The following is a 24,345-nucleotide window of genomic DNA, read 5'->3' on the forward strand; positions in this document are numbered from 1 at the left end:
GGAGGTGAATATTTGAGTACTGAATTTGATGAAAACTTGAGAGAGCATGGCATTGTTTCTCAGCTGACTCCTCCAGGAACACCACAGCTGAATGGTGTATCTGAAAGGAGAAATCGTACGCTATTGGATATGGTACGTAGTATGATGAGCTATACTGATATGCCAATCTTCTTTTGGGGATTTGCATTAGAATCAACTTTGTATATTCTGAATAGGATTCCATCAAAATTAGTTTCTTCCACACCTTATGAGATATGGCATGGAAGAAAACCAAGTCTTAAGCATGTTAAAATTTGGGGTTGTCCAGCTTATATCAAAAAAGCTGAACACTGATAAATTGGAGACCAGATCAGAAAAAGGTCGATTTGTTGGATATCCAAAAGATAGTTTTGGATATTATTTTATTTGCCTACTTCACAAAAGGTTGTGATAAGTAGAGATGCCACAATTCTAGAACAACAGTTTGTTTAAGAAGGAGGCAAAGGAAGGCAAATAGAGTTAGAATTGGAGAATTCTGACCAACCAACAGATCAGATGGATATAGATCCGTCTAGTCAACCAATACCCGTTGATGAAATATCTACAGCTGTTCCTCGTAGAACAACCAGGGTATCTCACCCACCAGTGAGATATGGTTTTCTTCATGAAGAAGAACAAGAGTTGTCTACTCATGAAGAAGTAGATCATGGAGATGATCCACTTACCTATGAAGAAGCTATATCAGATATAGACTCTTCAAAATGGATTGAAGCTATGAAATCCGAGATTGATTCCATGTATAAGAATCAAGTTTGGGATCTTGTTGACCCACCTGAAGGTATTATACCTATAGGGAACAAATGGGTTTTCAAGAAGAAAATTGGTTCTGATGGAAAGGTAGAGACCTATAAGGCAAGGCTAGTAGCGAAAGGGTTTCGCCAAAGGCAAGGAATCGAATATGAGGAGACTTTCTACTTTGTTTCCATGCTTAAATCAATTAGGATTTTATTAGCAATAGCTGCATACTATGATTATGAGATTTGGCGGATGGATGTCAAAGCGACTTTTCTCAATGGATACATTGAAGAAAACATTTTCATGGAACAACCTAGGGGATTTGAATCCCAAGATGGTTCCAAGGTATGCAAGCTAAAGCGATCCATTTATGGGTTGAAACAAGCTTCGAGGAGTTGGAACATCCGTTTTTGATGAAGCCATTAAATCCTTTGGTTTTATAAAAAATGAGGATGAACCATGTGTATATAAGAAGGTTAGTGACAGTGCTATCACTTTCCTTGTCTTATATGTGGATGACATACTGTTGATGGGTAATGACACAGGTATGTTGACGACTATAAAGGTATGGTTGTCAAATATATTCTCCATGAAAGACTTAGGGGAGGCAACCTATATTCTTGGGATTCGCATCTATAGAGATAGAACAAAAAGAATAATTAGTTTATCCCAAAGTCTATACTTGGAAAAGGTGTTAAAGAGGTTTTTTATCCCAAAGTCTATACTTGGAAAAGGTGTTAAAGAGGTTTAACATGTTTGATTCCAAGAGAGGATTGTTACCAGTGAGACATGGTATCCATCTTTCTAAAGAGATGTCTCCAAAGACACCTGAAGAAAGAGATAAGATGGCCAGGATTCCATATGCTTCAGCTATTGGAAGTTTAATGTATGCAATGTTGTGTACTAGACCAGATATCGCATATGCTGTTAGTTTGACTAGCAGGTATCAATCCAATCCAGGTTTGGAATACTGGATAGCTGTCAAGAATATTCTTAAGTACTTAAGAAGAACTAAGGATTTATTCTTGATTTATGGAGGTGGAGACTTGCAATTGGATGGTTATGCTGATTCTGATTTCCAATCAGATATCGATGATAGAAAGTCTACCTCTGGATATGTGTTCATTTGTAATGGAGGTGCAGTCAGTTGGAAGAGTTCCAAGCGAGCATTGCAGATTCCACTACAGAGATCGAGTGTATTCTTTGCATCGGATCTTTGCAAAGGAAGTCATTTGGATAAAGAAGTTCATGACAGAACTTACAGTAATTCCTTCCATTGAGTCAACAGTTCCACTACACTGTGACAACAATGGAGCGATCATCTGAGCTAAGGAACTAGGTCTCACCCAAAATCCAAACACATAGAAAGGCACTACCACATTATCGGATATATAGTTGGGCAAGCGATATAGCCATGCGGAAAAATAACATCGGTGAAAAATCCAGCTGATCCATTCACTAAGCCTATGTCACAGACTCAGTTAGACCGACATCTTGAGAAGATAGGTCTAAGATATTGTAATGAATGGCTCTAGTGCTAGTGGGAGATTGTTAGTAGTATGCCCTAGAGCATATCATTTAGTATGTATCTTATACATATTTTATTAATAAAAGGCATTTCCACTTTTCTGTTTATATAATATATTTATGTGTAATAGAAAAGGTCCATTGATATTTTGTTAGAAATATTATTCTTAAGTTGTTAAGAATATGAGTGACAATATTTCTAGCACAAAGTATCATAAATAGGTTCACAATCGAGGATACTTCATAATAAGGACATGACTTAACCAGAAAGATTGTATTCGTGTTTGTTCCCAAGTTATTTATATGAGATATAAATAAGATGGAATGGTGAGTCTCATGCCATATAACAAACATGATAGGCACTTATAAATGATAAGTAGGCCAAACCAGTGACACTTATGACAAGCACATGGAGTTTACTCTTGTCAATGTTTTGTCATAAATCATATCGATGCATATAATCTTTAGACCTAAGATAGCACATTATCTTGTATATAGGTAGTTTGAGTTTGATCTTGCTTTCATACTTGTCTTGTGTATGGGTTTATGGGCATGTGTTGGCTCCTACTAGTTATATATGGAGGTAGGTGTTGATCTAGATGGAATATGTTCCTCTTATTAAATAGAGATAATATCCTATGTTCATTTTATTGTTCTTGATGTTTCAAGTTCTGGCCAGACAGATAGATTTATTGTAAAAGAGTTTACGATGAGAAAATCTTTTAATCAAGAACTGGAATTAAAAGAGAACATAATATTCATAGCAAATGGAGTTTGACATAAACCATGACTCCAGCTTGAGTTGGGATTTTGTAACAAAGAGATTCTAGTGCATGGTAACATATGATTATAGGTTCATATAAGGTAAACCTTATTACTAATTGGGTGGCCATGGCATGCTATGCTAGGTATTAACCATGGTCTATGAGGTTCATAAAATGATTTAGAGAAATCATTTATGGTAAGAAAGAGTTCTGATGATATTAAGAGTTGATATCATGTCTCATTGCCAATTAGTGATGAGCCTAGTAAGTCACACACATACACAAGTTATCACCTAATTAAATATGATTTAATTAATTAATTAAAGAGTTTAATTGATTAATTAAATAGGTTTGGTTTGCAATTAGTTTGCAAAGTCCCTAGCATGACTTGAAACCAAATCTAGATTATTGGATGTATAATATAAGTTAAATTTATATTTAAAGTGTTTAAATATGAATTTAATTAAAGAAAAATTAATTAATTAATTTATATTTGATATAAATTAATTAGAAGAAGAAAAATAATTATTTTGGGTTGAGAACTCAAAATTAAGACACATGGGCATTTTGGTCATTTTGCAGTGTGACACTTGGCACCATGAGATGGTGACACATGGCATAACACATAAGCTTGCCAAATATTTTTTTTTTTTTTAATCATGTAAGATGATTAAAATCAAGATTAAATATAGGTTTGACACTTGGCACAATGTGATTGGGTCACTTAAACTAAGAGCTAATCAAAGGGTGACATGTGCCAAGAGTTTAATGTGTTAACCTAGCTATTTAAGTGTTGTTATGAGAAAATAAAACACAACCAGCAGCCTCTCCTCTCATTTGTCACGCCACTTTGAGCCTCTCCAGCTATTTCTTATTCATCTCTCATCAATTCAAAGAGATTAGCCATCAATCTCTTGAATTAAGAACACTAGAAATTGTTTCTAGTGTCCTGTTTACATCTTTAATCTCTTAAAAAGCAGAACTTGAATTTCTAATTAATAGAAAAAGCTTTAGAGGCTGTTCAAGGGCTGCCATAGGTGTTCTTGGTGTGGACAAGCTAGAGGGACAACATCTGGTGTCCTGAAGACGAATCTCAAAGGCGCAGACACGCTGCAGTGCATCAAGAGATTAGTGTAATCGTTCTTGATTTAATCTAGGGTTCTAAAATTAATCTGATTAATTTTAAAATCTTAAATTTGAAATACAGATCCAAAAACATATTAAAAGAGTTTTAATATGTTGTTTATCATTGAAATCAAATAGATAAAAATAAATCTTGCATGATGCATGTGACCCTAGGTGAAAATTTTTGAATTCAATGGTATAAACTTGTGTTTTTCACGCTTCCGTTCCTTCAGTAACTTGCTGGAGGAGAATCCCATGGTCTTATTTTGGCACAGAAAGTTACACGAGTTTGCGCCAACTACATGGGCCTGATTACACTGGCCATGTACAGTTGTTCCCATAAGTTTCTTCAAACTTGCGCTCGGCAGAGACTTACGCGGGTCCCTGCAGATTACACGGGTCTGATTACACGACCCATGTACTTGTGTTTCTCATTGATTCTCTTGGCTTTCTTCTGGTAGAGATTTACACGGGTCTGGGGCTTGGTTTACACAACCCATGTACTTTGTATCAGCAGCAATTCTCTGTCTCTTGACTCCTCCAAGCTTTTCTTGCACTCCTATACTTCTGTAGCTTCACCCAAACATCTAAAATGATGCAGAAAATATGGAATTAAGGGCTTTACAATAAAAATTACAAAAACTAATGAAATCAACTATTATGCATGAAAATACTTGCCTAAATGCTATGAAATAGAATTTAAATGTGCTTAAAAATATCTATATAATTCAAGTGTATTAAATATACCCAAGCTCAAACTTTTGCTTATCCTTAAGCAAAGCAAAACTCTGTTTTAAAACACATTTTCGGGGATACTTAGGAATACAACCATTAATTTAATAAGCATAAAATTGAACTCCTTCAACCTTCATACCAATTTCCTTGTTTGGAACTTCACCTCGTTTCATGGTGTTTCGACTAATTATTCCTCTATACAAGACCATTAATAAGCCACAAACAACCTGTTTTATTGGGATAGAATTAAGAAACACTAATTCCCCCAAATCTGCCTCTTTCGTGAGTAATTGAGATAAAGTATTTCAATTCCAACTCCATAGGCATATCTCAATTTTCTATCTCCACTAATGTAGCATGTGCTTTTTCAAAAGATCAAAAGGTCTTTAAAAGGGTTGTAATGGGGCTAGAGGGATAAACTTGGTTGCCAATGAAAAGGTTTTTAGGGAATGCAATTATGAGAATAGCATGTATGCATAAAATCCAAGTATACTGAGTTCGTTTCTACATTTTTTGTGTGGAGAGGAAAGGCTTTTGGCTTTTTATATTGCCAAGCATGCTTCCATAATACTTATCTTGGGACTTCTTTTCTTTTTCCTTTTTGTCCTCTCCCCCAAACTCATTGCTTTTGCTAGGTTGGAAAACAAAATTTTTCTTTGGTTTCAATTACACACTTGCATTCTTCTTTGAGTTTCACACCCTTTCTTCATTTTCTTTATGCATTTTGCTTCCTCAAAAGGGTATGGTAGGTGTTTAGGTTAGGGGCTAGGTAAATAACATGGGTAAGCAATAAATTTTAAGGGATGAACATAGGCTTCAAGTTGCCTACAAGGGATATACATTTTAATCAGGGGTGGCTAAGGTTTAGTGACGCTATATCAAAGAATGCCTTAATCATTTCTTCTTCAAGCATATGCTAGGATTTCGCCTTGATAGGTCAAAGAGATATGTTCTAGAGCTAGTGAGGCAATTTTTAAGTTTACTTGTGTTTCAAAAATTGTTCTCCTAATTTTACAAGTTCAATATGATAAATTAATAGTTATGAAGAGGTTTAACTAGTCTAGTTCCATAAAAGACATTAGTTTCTTCACAAACAACATGTTAGAATCCCTTTTTGCCTATCTAGATACGTTTATTCCTCTATCCCGTGGAGTCCAATTATTAGCTTACTAAAAATTTGGTTATAGTGCTAAGTTTCACAATTTACAATCCAAAAATTTTCAAAAATTCTCGAAAATTTTGATACACAAGAATAATGTAGCTGAATTTAAACAATGCAATGATATGCATGTAATGATATGTAAGTGCAAATGTATCCCCCCCTAAACTCAAACCAGACATTGTCCTCAATGTCAATATAATTTGCAAAATCAGAGCAAACGTACAAAATTTTAAGGAAGCATATTATTTATTAAGCATAGAAAATTTTTGAACATAAAGCAAATAAAAGAGACCTATGGTTGCAAGTTAGGACTAGGGCATGTAAAATATTACAATGAAGATCCTATCCTATAGTCCTATCTCTAAAAGGCCTCTGATGATGATGATGGTGATGCTGGTGATCCTTGCTCCTCTTCCTCCTCATCTAACTTGTCCATTAGAATGTCCAGCTTGTTGTGTGCTTCTTAGAGGCTATCTTCGACAGCTCGCATCCTACCGTATATTATGGTCTCCATGCATTGCAGGTATGTGAGGACCGGATCTGTCGATGGTGGTGTGTATGGAGGCACTCAAACGGGGGACTCTTCGAACATCCGCCCTTGCCCTTATTCTTGAGGCTGTGAAGTTTCGCCAGGTCCCTCCCTTGCCTCGTCTCTTCGAGGGATGGTGTTTCCTTCGGCATCCGCCAAGTAGCATATTTTCCCACCTTCTTATATATTCCCATGGATATGCAGATAGTTTGATCAATTCTCGACGTTCCAGTAACAAAGCGCAGTCTGTGATGTCCTAGAATGAAGCCAAAGTGGAGGGTAATGGTGGTGATAAGGCCACCAAGTACAATGTGCCTGGTAGACTGTTGGCAGAGCCATCGGAGATGGTTGCACAGGAAAAAGTCAGTGCTACAGCGCTGTCCAGTTACCATGCACCATAGGAAAAATAGCTCGCTGGTGTTGACAACGCCGAGGCTATCGCCACAGCCCATGATGGTGTGGGCGGTGAACCGGTGCATATATCGCAGTGCTGGACTAGTGATGCTCGTTGATTTGGATTTGCTGGAGTTGTAGGGCTCTGTGTTCGGTGTAATGGAATCCCAAAAGTTGATGTTGTTATACAGCATGCAGTTCCTTGGGATCTCTTGGTGGCTGGTACTATCAAAGCCGAAGATGGTGTTGAACTCGTCCATGTTCATCACTCGATCGACACCAAGGAGGTGAAACTCAATCCTGCCCCTGTCCTCCCTGTCAGTGGGCTATAAGTTGGCCTTGAAGCTACCCAAAAATTCCAGCGTTGTGTCTTTGTAGGCCGAAAATTGGAGTTGGGCGAACCTTGTCCACCCAATGCTGTCAAGTAGCCCATTGATTTCCTCTTGCAACCCGATTTTCTCCAAAAGCGAAAAATCCATGTATTTGGTGGACGATATTTTTCGGTCATGAAGTTGGGTGCACATTGCTTTGTGGGCATCATCTCGAAATCCCCAAGGAATAGAGATTTTGGGTTGTGGAGTGGGTTGTGGCTGTGGTTGTGGTGGAGGGGGGGCTTGTTGAGATGGTTGGGGAGTGGCTACCCTCGTTCTTGGGCATTGGGTTAGAGGCTGGGATGGAGAAGGTGAGGATTCTCCTCTTTGCCTTGAAGAAGAGCTGGTCCTTCTTGCAGATCTCTTCACAGGAGCCATGGATGTGTTTTTTGAAAGGAGAAGAGTAGGATTTTGGTGAAGGGAGATGAGATTTGAGAGGTTTTTATAGGCTAGGAAGGGAGTAGATGAAGGGTTTTGTGTTTATGAAGGGTTTTAATGCTAGGGTTGCATTTAAAGAGCCATTAGGACTCTTCGCTTCGCGCGTTTCTCGCCCTAGGAGTCACGGCTACGACGAAATACACGGGTCGTGTATCACTACACGGGTCCCGACATGTAGTTTCATGTAAATTTCTGCTTGCAAATTTCAAAATCTATTGTAATACACGGCCCGTGTAAATGAGCTCTGAGACCCGTGTAACTTTTTGTCTCTCGGGTTGCTTTACTGGATATGTTATACAGCCCGTGTAAAATTTAAGGAGGGCCGTGTACTTCCTGTCTCTAAGTTATTCTGCTAGAGACATTACACGATCCGTGTAAATTGGGTTGTGGACTTGTGTAACTTTCTGTCTCTCGAAGAGTTGAAATTGCATGAAATTTATGGACTTCCAGAAAGTTACACGGGGCGTGTAAAACTAGTATACGACTCGTGTAATTTTTTGATTTTTCAAATCTTTGGCAAATGAAAAATTTTATCATCATAACACATGAAATTGATGCAAAGATTAACAATAAAGTTACTTCCCCGGTTTTGTTCAAATTTCCCTTTTATGGTTTTAACTTCGTGATTCCCTTCCTCTCTTGATCTCTATTCCCCTTTTCAAAAATCCTACAAAATAAAATGCTAATGAGTACGAAACAAAAATTCAATATTAAAGAAAAAGAAAAGAAGAAAAGTTCAAAAAAATTTTGGGTTGCCTACCAAAAAGCGCTCGTTTATAGTCTTTAACTGGACTTTGCTTGTTTATGGTCTGTCAATAGGAGGATTGAGAGTGCAATTGACTCCCATTTCTGTGGGTTCTCCCTGAAAGTAAGGCTTCAGCCTCTGCCCATTGACCTTGAATGCGCTTGAGGTTTCACTCCATACCTCTATTGCTCCATGTGGGAGGACTTGGGTGACCTTGAAAGGTCCGGACCATCTTGATTTCAGCTTTCCCTATAAGAGTTTCAATCAAGAGTTGAATAAGAGGAAACAATCTCCTTTTTTCTTTTATCTCTATCCTTGCTATGCGCCTGTCATGCCATCTTTTGGTTTTATCCTTGAAGATTTTGGCATTTTCGTATGCATCTTGTCGGATTTCTTCTAACTCATTCAGTTGTAAGACCCTTTTCTCACCAGCAGCTTTGAGGTCGAAGTTTAAGATCTGAATTGCCCAGTAAGCTTTATGCTCAAGTTCAACAGGGAGATGACATGATTTTCCATAAACCAGACGAAAGGGTGTTATGCCAATTGGGGTTTTATATGCAGTGCGGTATGCCCAAAGTGCATCGTCTAACTTCATGCACTAGTCCTTTCTAGATCTGTTTATAGTTTTCTCTAGAATTTGCTTCAGTTCCCTGTTTGAGATTTCTACTTGACCGCTGGTTTGAGAATGATAAGGTGTGGCCACTTTGTGAGTCACTCTATACTTTTTTAGTAGTGTTTCGAATTATTGGTTACATAGGTGACTTTCTCCATCACTGATTATTGCTCGTGGTGTGCCAAATCTTATGAAAATGTTTTTCTTAAGGAACCTTGTGACTACTCTAGCATCGTTGGTTGGTGTCACAATTGCTTCTACCCATTTTGATACATAATCAACTCCAACCAGAATATACTTGTTTCCACAGGAAGAGGGAAATGGGCCCATGAAGTCTATTCCCCATACATAGAACAATTCTATCTCAAGTATACCATGCAGTGGCATTTCATTCCTTATTGAACTGTTACCTGTTCTTTGGCATTGATCACAACCTAGCACAAAGAATCATACATCCTTAAACAGATGTGGCCAGTAAAACCCTGCTTGTAAAATTTTTGCTGCGATTTTTGTGGTGCCAAAATGTCCTCCATATAGTGATGAATGGCAGTGATAAATGATACTTTCCATATCTTCCTCTAGTATGCATCTTCTTATCAGCCCATCATTACATCTCTTGTATAGTAGAGGTTCCTCCCATAAGTAATATCTTATATCATTTAGAGGCATGTTTGGAGGCAGTATCCTGCATACAAGAAAATTAACAAAATCAGCGTACCATAGAGCTTTGGAGAATGCAAGTAATTGCTCATCAGGAAATGAATCATCAATTGGCAAATCTTCAAAGTCCTCCATATACTCCAATTTTAGTCTAGAACGATGGTCAGCTACTATATTTTCAGATCCCTTTTTGTCCTTTATTTCAAGGTTAAATTATTGTAGGAGTAGGATCCATCGAATCAGCCTTGGTTTTGCTTCCTTCTTGTTCAAAAGGTATCGAATTGCAGCATGATCTATAAATACAATAACTTTTGACCCAATGAGGTAAGATCTGAACTTGTCCATTGCAAATACCACTGCTAGGAATTCCTTTTCTGTGGTGGTATAATTGATTTGCGCATCATCTAATGTCTTGCTAGCATAATAAATAGTATGGAGTTTTTTTATCCTTTCTTTTCCTGAGCACTGCTCCAACTGCAAAGTCGCTCGCGTCGCACATAACCTTGAATGGTAGCTCCCAATTCGGTGGCTGCATTAGTGGTGCTGATATCAGGGCTTCTTTGATCCTGTTAAAGGAAATAAGGCAATTTTCATAAAAATCAAAGGGAACATCTTGACTTAACAAGTTAGTAAGTGGCTTAGCTATTCTAGAAAAGTCCTTGATAAATCTTCTGTAGAATCCTGCATGTCCCAAAAAGTTTCACACTCCCTTGACTGATGTTGGTGGTGGCATGTTTTCAATGATCTCGATTTTTGCCTTATCTACTTCAATTCCTCTATCTGATATCAAATGTCCCAGAACTATGCCTTCCCTTACCATGAAGTGGCATTTTTCCTAATTTAGGACCAGGTTTGATTCTTCACATCTTTGCAAAACCATAGATAAATTAGCTAGGCAATCATCAAAAGTAGTTCCATAGATGGAAAAATCATCCATAAAAACTTCCATGATATCTTCAATATAATCAGAAAAGATAGCCATCATGCATCTTTAAAAGGTAGCAGGGGCATTACAAAGACCAAAAGGCATTCTCCTATATGCAAATGTTCCACAGGGGCAAGTGAATGTTGTCTTTTCTTAGCCTTCTGGGTGAATAGAAATTTGAAAGAATCCCGAATACCCATCTAGGTAATAGAAATAAGAGTGTTTCGCTAATCTTTATAACATTTGGTCAATGAAGGGGAGAGGAAATGGTCTTTTCTAGTAGCACCATTTAATTTCCTATTGTCTATGCACATTCGCCAACCAGCGACTACTCTAGTAGGGATTAGTTCATTGCTTGCATTTTGGATAACAGTTGTTACACCTTCCTTAGGAACTACATATACTGGACTGATAAGTGCATAATTGATTAATTTTACTCCCATCACATTTAGTGTTTTTAATGTGTTTTTATGTTTAATTTAGTTGGTTAAGTATAGTTATCTATTAGGCATATGTTTAGAGAGTTGTTGAAATAATTGTGTTAAATGGAGAAATTGTTAGTAGTATGCCCTAGAGCATATCATTCAGTATGTATCTTATACATATTTTTATTAATAAAAGGCATTTTCACTTTTCCGTTTACATAATATATTTATGTGTAATAGAAAAGGTCCATTGATATTTTGTTAGAAATATTATTCTTAAGTTGTTAAGAATATGAGTGACAATATTTCTAGCGTGAAGTATCATAAATAGGTTCACAATCGAGGATACTTCATAATAAGGACATGACTTATCCAGAAAGATTGTATTCATGTTTGTTCCCAAGTTATTTATATGAGATATAAATAAGATGGAATGGTGAGTCTCATGCCATATAACAAACATGATAGGCACTAATAAATGATAAGTAGGCCGAACCAGTGATGCTTATGACAAGCACATGGAGTTTACTCTTGTCAATGTTTTGTCATAAATCATATCAGTGCATATAATCTTTAGACCTGAGATAGCACAGTTATCTTGTATATAGGTAGTTTGAGTTTGATACTGCTTTCATACTTGTACTGTGTATGGGTATATGGGCATGTGTTGGCTCCTACTAGTTATATATGGAGGTAGGTGTTGATCAAGATGGAATCTGTTCCTCTAAGTAAATAGAGATAAAATCCTATGTTCATTTAATTGTTCTTGATGTTTCAAGTTCTGGCCAGACAGATAGATTTATTCGAAAAGAGTTTCGATGAGAAAATCTTGTTAATCAAGAACTGGAATTAAAAGAGAACATAATATTCATAGCAAATGGAGTTTGACATAAACCATGACTCCCGCGTGAGTTGGGATTTTGTAACAGAGAGATTCTAGTGCATGGTAACATATGATTATAGGTTCATTTAAGGTAAACCTTATTACTAATTGGGTGGCCATGGCATGCTATGCTAGGTGTTAACCATGGTCTATGAGGTTCATAAAATGATTTAGAGAAATCATTTATGGTAAGAAAGAGTTCTGATGATATTAAGAGTTGATATCATTTCTCATTGCCAATTAGTGATGAGCCTAGTAAGTCACACACATACACAAGTTATCACCTAATTAAATATGATTTAATTAATTAATTAAAGAGTTTAATTGATCAATTAAATAGGTTTGGTTTGCAATTAGATTGCAAAGTCCCTAGCATGACTTGAAACCAAATCTAGATTATTGGATGTATAATATAAGTTAAATTTATATTTAAAGTGTTTAAATATGAATTTAATTAATGAGAAATTAATTAATAGAGATTAATTAATTAATTTATATTTGATATAAATTAATTAGAAGAAGAAAAATAATTATTTTGGGTTGAGAACTCAAAATTAAGACACAGGGGCATTTTGGTCATTTTGCAGTGTGACACGTGGCACCATGAGATGGTGACACATGGCATAACACATAAGCTTGCCAAATGTTTTTTTTTTTTTTTAATCATGTAAGATGATTAAAATCAAGATTAAATATAGGTTTGACACTTGGCACAATGTGATTGGGTCACTTAAACCAAGAGCTAATCAAAGGGTGACATGTGGCAAGGGTTTAATGTGTTAACGTAGCTATTTAAGTGTTGTTATGAGAAAATAAAACACAACCAGCAGCCTCTCCTCTCATTTGTCACGCCACTTTGAGCCTCTCCAGTTATTTCTCTTCATCTCTCATCAATTCAAAGAGATTAGCCATCAATCTCTTGAATTAAGAACACTAGAAATTGTTTCTAGTGTCCTGTTTACATCTTTAATCTCTTAAAAAGCAGAACTTGAATTTCTAATTAATAGAAAAAGCTTTAGAGGCTGTTCAAGGGCTGCTATAGGTGTTCTTGGTGTGGACAAGCTAGAGGGACAACATCTGGTGTCCTGAAGACGAATCTCAAAGGCGCAGACACGCTGCAGTGCATCAAGAGATTAGTGTAATCGTTCTTGATTTAATCTAGGGTTCTAAAATTAATCTGATTAATTTTAAAATCTTAAATGGCAAATACAGATCCAAAAACATATTAAAAGAGTTTTAATATGTTGTTTATCATTGAAATCAAATAGATAAAAATAAATCTTGCATGATGCATGTGACCCTAGGTGAAAATTTTTGAATTCAATGGTATAATCTTGTGTTTTTTCACGCTTCCACTCCTTCAATTGGTATCAGAGCCACTATATTTGCCATTTAGATTGTTGATTATATGATTTAATTGTGTGTTTGATCATGAGATCAAAAGTTCATTGCTGGTTGCAAAGCAAGTTGGCGGCATACTTGAAAAAACACCATCAATGGTGCGCATGGTTTGGCTTCCATGGGTGGTTTAAGGTTTGGCTTTTAATTCTGCAATTGTTGTATGATCTAAGGCCTATTCTTTGACTAATTAAAGTGTTTAATTAGTAGTTTTTATCACACAATTAAATTATGATTCAAATCAGAATTTTAAAAATTGTTTGAATGTGATTCAAATCTGAATTTTAAAAGTTGTTTGAATGTGACTCAAATCTGAATTTTTAAAGTTGTTTGAATCATATTTAAATCTGATTTTTTAAAAATTGATTGAATAAAATTCAGATATGATTCTTTAAAAAATGTTTGAATGTGATTCAAATCTGATTTTTTTAAAAATGTTTGAATGTGATTCAAATCTGAATTTTTGAAGTTGTTTGAATGTGATTCAAATATGAATTTTTAAATTTGTTTGAATGAGATTCAAATATGAATTTTTAAATTTATTTGAATCATATTCAAATCTAGATTTTTAAGTTGAATATGAGATATTCAATTTAATTTAAGTATGTATGTTTTATTTAATTGTTAAATAGTGATATGCATGATGGATGATCATGGACTATAAAAGACCAATGTGATTGGATTTATTTCTTTTATGTTTCTTTGGGATTGTAAATTAATTAATTTATTTTAATTTATTTTGGGCATGTATTATTAAGTTTGTAATAATTTTTGGGTTGTAATTTCATTTATTTAAGTTCTTGTAAATTCGCCTTGGTATGCCAAGGATTACTATGTAATATTGGATTGCAAGAAGTTCAAGGAGGTTAAGAGCATTGGTGGGACCAGTGGGAGGAATTCAAGATCAAGTGTTGATTATGTACTCCTTCAGCAACTCTTGTAAAATGAATGAATGAAATGCACCTAGGAATGCCCTGATTCAATTCTTGGTGGCTCAGAATTGAATCCCTTAGAAAGTCCATGATCATACCATATTTACTGCTTATCCATGAATGCATGAGATGTATGGGAATGTATGCAATTATATGATATATGCATGCTAAATGGATAATGTGCAAAGTGAGACCTTAATAGTAAATAGAATGACCATAAAATCTTCCAAACAAATGATTAAGTTGGAAATGTTATAATTAAAGTAATTATAACATAGGCCCTCCATTGGGCAATTATTTTAAGAAATTTTAAATAGTTGCATAAGATGCAATTTATTTAAGAGATTTTCTTAAGAATAATTGTTAAGCATGAGATGTTGTAAATATGTAAATGGTTTAGTGGCCAATATTGGATGTACCTGAGGACATTAAAATTATTTGCATAATTATCGCTCAATGGGATCAACTTAACTAATGCAAGATAAGTCAATAATGGATGTACCTGAGATTTTGAGCATTAGGGGCTAGGTAAAGGATTGAACCTCACATGAGATGTGATGGGCAAGGAGTTGCTCACTTATAGTTTATTGTAATTCCAATAATGGATGTACCTGAGGATGATCAATAGAATTATAAGAATTCAATCACCCACTAGAAATCCATCCAACTAGGATTTCCGTTTTCTACTTTGGAAGTGTAGGATTCGCTAAGTTAGTGGGAGGACCAATTTGATTAAAAGGCCATAATCATTTTGGTTAATTACATGATACATTTACTAATTAATCTGGTTATTTTCTCAGCTTAATTTTCTAATAAAAATGAGCACAAAACAACCACCACCATCCAATATCCTTGCAAGCATACTTGATCACAATAGGTTGACAGGACCAAATCTGGTCCTGAACCTTGAACATATAGGATATGTTCTAGATTCAAATGTTCCTGGTCCCTTACCTCCAGAGGCCACACAAGAGGAACATGATACTTTGGACAAGTGGAAGGAGCATGATATGAGAGCTAAGTGTTACATGCTTGCTACCATGAGTAATGAGTTACAGAAGCAACATGAGAACATGCAGAGTGCGAGTGAGATCCTCCTTCACCTACAAGAGTTGTATGGTGAGCACAGCAGGAATGCTAGGTATGAGATATCTAGACAGTTATTCCGTATGAGGATGTCTGAGGGACAGAATGTTGGGGATCATGTCCACAAGATGATTCGGCTGATTGAGCAGTTGGAACATCTTGACTTCAACATGGATTTCTAACTACATACGGATTTGATCCTTCAGTCCCTTCCTGAGTCTTTTGGGAATTTTGTGACAAATTTCCATATGACTAAACAGGAATGCACCTTAGCTGGTTTACTCAACATGCTGGTTATTGCCCAAAAGAATATGCCAGGCAATAGAGGGAAAGAGGTAGCTTTGGTTGCATCTTCTTCTGCTGGAAAGTCCAACAAGAAGAAGGGTAATAAGAAAAAGAAACCTCAAATTCCTAGTCCTTCCAAGAAAATAGCTAAACAGAAAAGGAAAACCAAAGCTGACAAAGGCAAAAGAAAGTGTTTCCATTACCAGTGAGAAAGTGTTTCCACTAGCCAGAGTATAGCAATCTAAATGAATGCAATGCCATGGTGAAAACCAACTCAAGTTCAAAATATACTTGGCACTTAAGGTTATATCATGTTGCAGAAGATAGGATTACAAAATTGGAGAAAATAGGGATTTTATCCTCATTGGGCTCTGAGCCTACTCCAACTTGTGAATCTTGCCTTCAGGGTAAAATGACTAGATCACCCTTTGTTGGACAAGGGCTAAGAGCTGAAAAATTTTGGAACTAATACATAGTGATGTATGTGGTCCATTTAAAGAAATGGCTAGAGGGGGTTTTCATTATTTTATTACCTTTACTGATGATAAATCAAGGTTTGGGTATTTGTATTTGATGAAATACAAACATGAATCTTTTGAAAAGTTCAAAGAATTTAAATCTGAAGTAGAAAATCAAACAGGAAAGAATATTAAAGCTCTTCGATCAGATCGTGGAGGTGAATATTTGAGTAAGATGATGAAAATCAAGATTAAATATAGGTTTGACACTTGGCACAATGTGATTGGGTCACTTAAACCAAGAGCTAATCAAAGGGTGACATGTGGCAAGGGTTTAATGTGTTAACCTAGCTATTTAAGTGTTGTTATGAGAAAATAAAACACAACCAGCAGCCTCTCCTCTCATTTTTCACGCCACTTTGAGCCTCTCCAGCTATTTCTCTTCATCTCTCATCAATTCAAAGAGATTAGCCATCAATCTCTTGAATTAAGAACACTAGAAATTGTTTCTAGTGTCCTGTTTACATCTTTAATCTCTTAAAAGGCAGAAGTTGAATATCTAATTAATAGAAAAAGCTTTAGAGGCTGTTCAAGGGCTGCCATAGGTGTTCTTGGTGTGGACAAGCTAGAGGGACAACATCTGGTGTCCTGAAGACAAATCTCAAAGGCGCAGACATCTGCGAGTTGCATCAAGAGGTTAGTGTAATCGTTCTTGATTTAATCTAGGGTTCTAAAATTAATCTGATTAATTTTAAAATCTTAAATGGCAAATACAGATCTAAAAACATATTAAAAGAGTTTCAATATGTTGTTTATCATTGAAATCAAATAGATAAAAATAAATCTTGCATGATGCATGTGACCCTAGGTGAAAATTTTTGAATTCAATGGTATAATCTTGTGTTTTTTCACGCTTCCACTCCTTCAGAAATTTGTCTCTTGTTGTATTTTTCAGGGTTTTGATGAAGTTTCGAAGGAATATAGTGTGGAAGGAAGCTTAGAAAGGTCAAAGGATTGAGAAGTATTGTTGATACAAAGTACACGGGTCATGTAAGCACAACTAGAGACCCGTGTAATATTCTGCCAGAAGGAATCCAAAGAACCAAGGAAGAAACAAAGTACACGGGCCGTGTAATTTGACCCGTGTAAATCCTGGAGACCCGTGTAACTTTCTGTGCCAATGCGAGACAGACCCACTCAGCTCTAGTAAGTTACACGGCCCTGGGTCGTGTAGTGATACGCGGGCCATGTATCCGCTGACAATCAGATTCCTAATTTTGCTCCAGTTGCAGTTTTTGGTAGAGACTCTAAAAAACCTAACCTTAGATCATTTATTATAAATAGAAGAGATAGCAACCGACTCAGTGAGCATTCAGACGCCTCCAAAATCATTTAGCAGCCTCTCCATTCATCTTTTAGAATTCTTCTTTATTTTTCTGTAAGCCATGAGTGGCTAAGTTATTAATTCAGTTCAAGGGATTTAAGTTCTTTTGCTTGATTTGTGAGATCAGGTTCTTAATTTAATTTATGTCTTTTTGAATATCTATTGTTTTCTGATTTATTTATCTTTGATCGATTGAATGATTTGCTAAAAAGGCCTATTAGTTGATTGTTTGATGAGATCAATTGCTAGTTCATCTTCATAATCCGTAATTGTTGTGTAACATTGAACATAAGTAGCAATTAGGTTTTATTGATTATGATCCTAGTTTTTGATAATAACCTAAGGAAACAACAGGGTGGATTAAATGATTTATTTTTCATAAATTGTTGTTCAGCTTAACCACTTCCTTTTCTTAAAGCAGTTATTAATTTGATGAGGATTGCTTAATACCAACTCAGTTAATAATTAGAGTCAATAAGAGTGCTGGGCTTGAATTGATGAGTATAGGGAAATCAAGGGTTTACCTCGCTGTTTGGTAAATCTATGTTAAGTATTAAATAAGAGATAATTGTATTTCTTTTATCTATGATCAAATTAACGCATTGAAATGTGAATTAACTTGGACTGAAGTTTGTTTAAATTGCGATTTTCGTATTTAGTTCTTGAATTTCTGATTTCTTCTGATTTTGTGTTACAAAACGCCCTCAGTCTTTGTCTCTTTCGTTTTCTATTACATAAGTGTACGAAATTTAATAATTTAGTCTCTAGGGTTTAACCTGGATTTATCACTTGCTATAGAAAAATATTTCATAATTGGTAATTTCAGTTAATTTAATTTCTGGTGGATTCGACACCCATCAAGAATTTTGGCGCCGTTGCCGCGGACTGAAATTTATTGGATTTTGTGTTTTGTCTATTCTGTTATTAATTTTGTTTGTGAGTTATTGCTGTTTTTAGGTTTGCGAGAAAAAAAAATTTTGGTGTTACTGTTCATTAAGAATTTTGGTTGAATTTGGAGGGCAGCCCATACCTACTTTGAAGGAAACGACGCTCTGATCAAGACCAATCAATCCTTAGGATTCCTTGGCCCAACCCTCTTGAGGCCAAATTCAATTGTTTTCTAGGGTTTTGAGGCATTTTTCTGTTTTTACTCTGATTTCTTTTGTTTATGACAAGAACTTCTCAATCTGGTGAGTTGATCTTTGATCCAGAAGTAGAAAAAATAGCTAAGTAGTTGAGAAAATTGGCTAAGCAAGTTAGGCTGATTCTGAGTACATCTGAAGGAGTCCAATCTCCAAAGAATTTAAGTTCATATTCGGATTCAGAGTTAAATTCTAAAAATGAAACCATGGCTGCTAGGACTTTGAAATAGTTGGCTGCTCCTGATCTAAACCAACAGCCTTTGTATATTCAATACCCTGCTTTAAATGTTGCTTTTGAGTTGAAATCTAGACTAATCCATTTATTGCCTAAGTTTCATGGTTTTGCAGGTGAGGATCCACATAAGCATTTAAAAGAATTTCATGCTGTGTGTTCCAACATGAAACCTCAAGGAGTTTCAGAAGATCAAATCAAGCTTCAGGTTTTCCCTTTCTCACTGGAGGGCATAGCTAAGGATTGGTTGTATTACTTTCCTTCCAAATCTGTCAACTCATAGAATGGGATGAAGTAGATATTTTTGGAGAAGTATTTTCCTGCTTCTCGTGCTGCCAACATAAGAAAAGAAATTTGTGGAATCCGGCAATACATTGGAGAGAGCTTGTATGAGTATTGGGAGAGATTTAAGAAACTATGTGCAAGCTGTCCCCATCATCAAATAAGTGAGCAGCTTTTGATTCAATATTTCTATGAGGGACTTCTACTAATAGACCGCAGTATGATAGATGCTGCTAGTGGAGGAGCTTTGGTTGACAAGACACCAGATGAAGTAAGGAGGCTGATTGCTAACATGGCAGCAAATTTTCAGCAGTTTGGAATGAGAATGGATCACACACCCATAAAGGTTAATGAGGTAAGTACATCTAACCTTGGGAAACAAATTTCTGATTTAACTTCTTTGGTGAGGCAATTGGCTGTAGGGAACATGCAAACTATTAAGGTATTTGGAATTTGTTCAGGTTCGGGTCATGCTATTGACATGTGTCCTGCATTACAAGAGGATGAATCAATGCAACATGCTAATGCAGTAGGACATTATGGAAAGCCACAATGCAGGTATGATTCCTATTTGAATACTTATAATCCAGGATGGCAAGATCATCCCAATTTGAGTTATGGGAATCAACCGGTGCAAAACTGATACCAACAGCAAAGAGTACAAGTGAATCAACCACAACCACCTCCATCTCCGCCTCCCTCAAATTAAGGTATGTCACTTGATGAAATTATTAAGGCTTTGGCTAACAATACATAACAGTTTCAATAAGAGACCAAAAATAGCATTCAAAATATAGAGAGACAGATTGGTTAGTTAGCCTCATATGTGAGCAAGCTGGAAGCTCAAGGTTCTGGAAAGCTCCCATCACAAACAGTCATGAACCCCAGAGAAAATGCAAGTGCTATACTGTTGCGAAGTGGGAAATAAGTTGATAACCAGACTCCACATGAGCCAAAGAAGAAGCAAGGAGAAAAAAAGTCTGAAGTTCCTGAAGTTGAGGTAAATACTGAACCTAAACTAAATAAGGTTAATAGTTATATTCTTCCACCATTCCTCTGCATGTTGGCCAAGATGAAGAAAGAAGAACAAGAGAAAGAAATTTTGGAGACTTTCAGGAAGGTAAAGGTGAATATACCTTTACTTGATGGATCAAACAAGTTCCCAAGTACGATAAATTTCTTAAGAAACTATGCACTACAAAGCGCAAGTTGAGGAATAATGAAAAGATCAGTATAGGGGAAAATGTGTCGGCATTAATTCAGCAAAAATTATCCCCTAAGTGTAAGGATCCAAGTTCGTTTTCTATTCCCTGCAGAATAGGCGATTCTAAATTTGAACGTGCAATGGCAGATTTAGGAGCATCTATTAATGTTATGTTAAATTCAGTTTTTCAAACTTTAAATTTGGGTCCTTTGAAAGAAATCAGTGTCATTATTCAGTTAGCTAACCGTTCTAATGCTTACCCATTAGGAGTAATTGAGGATGTTTTGGTGTAGGTTGGAGAATTGATTTTTCCTGCAGATTTTTACATTCTGGATATGGAGGATAGTGTTCCTATATCAAAGTCATCTTTAATTTTGTTTGGAAGACATTTCCTAAAAACTGCCATGACAAAAATTGATGTGGATGATGGTACCTTAACTATGGAGTTTGATGGAGAGCCTGTCAAATTTAATATCTTTGATGCTATGAAGTACCCTGTTGATGACCATTCTGTTTTTTCTATTGATGTTGTTGATACAATTGTGCAGGATGTTTTTGAGTTAAGCATGGAGGATGAGTTAGAAGTGGTGATTAGTCAAGGAATTCAAGAAATCAGTACCAATTAACCATTAAGTGTAGAGGTTCAAAAGGCAGTAATGATATTGCAGTCATTACCTCCTGTTCAAAAAAGGTATGGAGTATCAAAGATTGACTTACCTGTATCTCACACAAAATTATTACCTTCTGTGGTGCAGGCACCAGTTGCTAAACTAAAGCCTTTACCTGAACATTTGAAGTATGTTTACTTGGGAGACAATGAGACACTTCCAATTATCATCTCAAGTAATTTAACAAAGATTCAAGAAGACAGATTGACTAGGATTCTGAGAATACACAAGGAAGCAATTGGATGGACAATAGCTGACATCAAAGGTATAAGTCCATCAGTGTGCATGCACAGGATTTTACTGGAGGATAAGGCTAAACCAAGTAGAGAAGCTCAAAGGAGATTGAACCCACAGATGATGGAGGTTGTGAAGAAGGAGATTTTAAAGCTACTGGATGCAAGAGTTATTTACTCAATTTCAGACAGCAAATGGGTAAGTCCAGTCCAAGTAGTGCCAAAAAAATCAGGAGTCACTGTGGTAGCAAATCAAGATAATGAACTTGTTCCAACAAGGATTCAGAGTGGATGGCAAATGTGCATAGACTACTGCAAGGTAAATTCTGTCACACCCTACCTCTCTGTAAGGCATAACATGATCCCATAGTATACCTAATGAATTACCAACTCCGTCTACTAATAACCCATTAAATACACTACAAGAGATTTTAAAAACTTTTCTTACTTCTTTTACAGTGGTGAGCACTATTTACAGGTGTTAAAAACCTTTTTGAATTGAAGTGATAGAACTAACATATTTGAATTATTTGGAATTTCTGTAAAAATTTTGGCAGAGTGGCATCTGTATTTTGGATAAAACAGTTCTTCAGAAAACCTGTAAAAAGCACTTCAATATTTTTCCAAATCTCAACTCCAACATATTTCTCAACTCAAATCCACAGTGATTTTTCAAAGACTGTGATACAAGAAATATAATACAATTTTTACAAGCTAAAATAACTCATAATTATTTTATAACTTCAAGGTAGAAATTGAATTTACAACTGCTCAAAACCAAAAAAATATGTATATACAGTGGTCATACATTACAGTACAAAATGCAAAATGTGGTATACTCGTTATACCCAAAAATCTTTCGCTGGAGGTACTAGCAGCCTAGTCTGCTACCCTGTTTATCTGTCTACTGCGGACAATAAAAGCTATCATTTGAGACAATGTCTCAGTGGTGCACAACATTAACCAAATACAACTTAAATCACGGTTCATAAATCATTTAAATGATGGATATGTAAAATCATAGTTAAATTCAAGACAATGAGTGTCAGAAGGAATTTAACATAATATCACAATAAATCTCAGAGATCAAAACATAGTTAGCTTCAAAAGACAGTGAATGTCAATAAGGATTTAACTCCATTTCACAATCTCATAATACAAATTAATAAATCACACACAGCTTAATCATGTTCCAAAGTTCAATTCGTCCCAAAAGCCGATGGCTAATGAGGTATTCAATTCGTCCCAAAAGTCGATGACTAATGAGGAATAACATAGCTAGCTAGCAAAAATATGAGTACTCATCCAATTCATCCTCAACAGGCACACACCTCAACACTTCAGCCAGAGAGGGAATTCAATTCATCCCACTAGACAAGCTAGTGAGGAATACAATCAATACACATGATAGCTGTGGTTTCAAACCATTTCCAATGCTTTTCAATCAATAAGTATCCATCAATATCATTCAAACAATTTTACACAGTTTCAAACCATTTACAATGCTTTTCAAGCAATAAATATCCATTCAAACACATTTCCACAATTTAAAACAATAATGTACAAATAGTCATAATTCATTTCAATTGAAAAATTCAAAAGAAATAGTTATTGTGCACAAACCTCTGATAATCGTCTCTGATGCGGACTCAGTGTTTCCTTCCCTTTCCCTGAGTCTTTACTAACTGAGAGACACAATTTGAAGTGTTTCAGTACTAAATTAAACTGTCTCTATCGATAATGCTTGATAAGTAATTCACTAAAAGCTATTATTTGCTTAATCACCTAATATATCGACCCTCGATGCGTTCTAGGTAATTTAGGTTTTAGTGTCACTAATATGTCACATTCGATAGTCTTTTAGGGTTGGTACATGTTACCAATTTCATTTCCTTGTTTAGTGCATTTTATTGCAACTTGCTGGATTCCGGGATACTAGTTTGACCTAGCCGGACGACCTAGTTCCCTCCGTTTTCGAGTTTTGGTCAAAACTACAAACTTGTAGATCTATGTCTTACGGAACGCGGGGCAAAATTTTAGGTCATTCTGAGTTATGTAGACCAAGTTATGGTCATTTTACTATTGCTGGTCAAATGGCATCAAATTTGGTCAATTTAGGTCAATTTTGGTCAACTTTGGTTCGGCCAGTTTTTGGACCCAAACTTGTGCAAGCTGTTTGACTTGCTTATGGTCATTTATGGGCTTTGGTGTCTTCATAAGACTTATAGATATGGGTCTTAACTATTCATGGTTAAAATTTCAGGTCAATTGGACCTGTTTTGAGTGAGTTATGGCCTAAAAACTAACTGCTGCCCAATTGGTCAATTTTCAGGTCTCAATTGTACTTAATCCGGATTTGGTCATTTTTCAAGCTACCTTGCAAGCAGAATTTTGGTATGTTTCCTTCATGAAAGTTGGCACATTTTGTGCCTAGTTTCACCTCCAATTGGTCTTATACCAATTGGAGTTACAAATTTAGAGTTATAGGCTGAAATGCACACTGTCCTTAAATACATTACTTAAACATCTAGCAATTACACATTACCTTGCTATAAGTCCATCTCTCTTACCAATTCTGATTTGGTACATTACCAAAACCATATATCACTTCACTTTAAAGTCACTTTGGAAAGAATACAATTATCTTCAATACACGAAATGAAACTCTAATTTACAAAGTCCAAATACAACCATAAATACACATAAACACTCCTAATTTTTACATACAATTTCCACAACCAATTTACATACATATTCATCTACCCTCAATGTCACAATTTACCCAATATCTTCATGAATTTAAACACTCATCAAGAAGCCTCAAGGCCGCCAAAATGCTTCACATTGCCAAAGTGTCCATAATTTCGTCAACTCAATCCCAATTGCACAATCACCACATATACATGGAAATAACTTACTAGGACATTAATTACCCTACTCAACATAATTTCCCATCAAATATATGTAAGAAT

The 24,345-nt window shown here is 35.8% G+C and overlaps 1 non-coding gene across 1 annotated transcript; it reads right to left on the reverse strand.

Annotated features, from left to right (window-relative positions):
• Positions 1–19,323: 19,323 nt before the first annotated feature.
• Positions 19,324–19,430, reverse strand: LOC131170823 (small nucleolar RNA R71). Its single transcript, XR_009141590.1, has one exon. It is a non-coding gene; the product is annotated as a small nucleolar RNA R71 (small nucleolar RNA).
• Between the last annotated feature and the right edge of the window lie 4,915 nt (positions 19,431–24,345).

The sequence above is a fragment of the Hevea brasiliensis genome, chromosome 11 (assembly GCF_030052815.1).
Source record: "Hevea brasiliensis isolate MT/VB/25A 57/8 chromosome 11, ASM3005281v1, whole genome shotgun sequence".
NCBI lineage: Eukaryota > Viridiplantae > Streptophyta > Magnoliopsida > Malpighiales > Euphorbiaceae > Hevea > Hevea brasiliensis.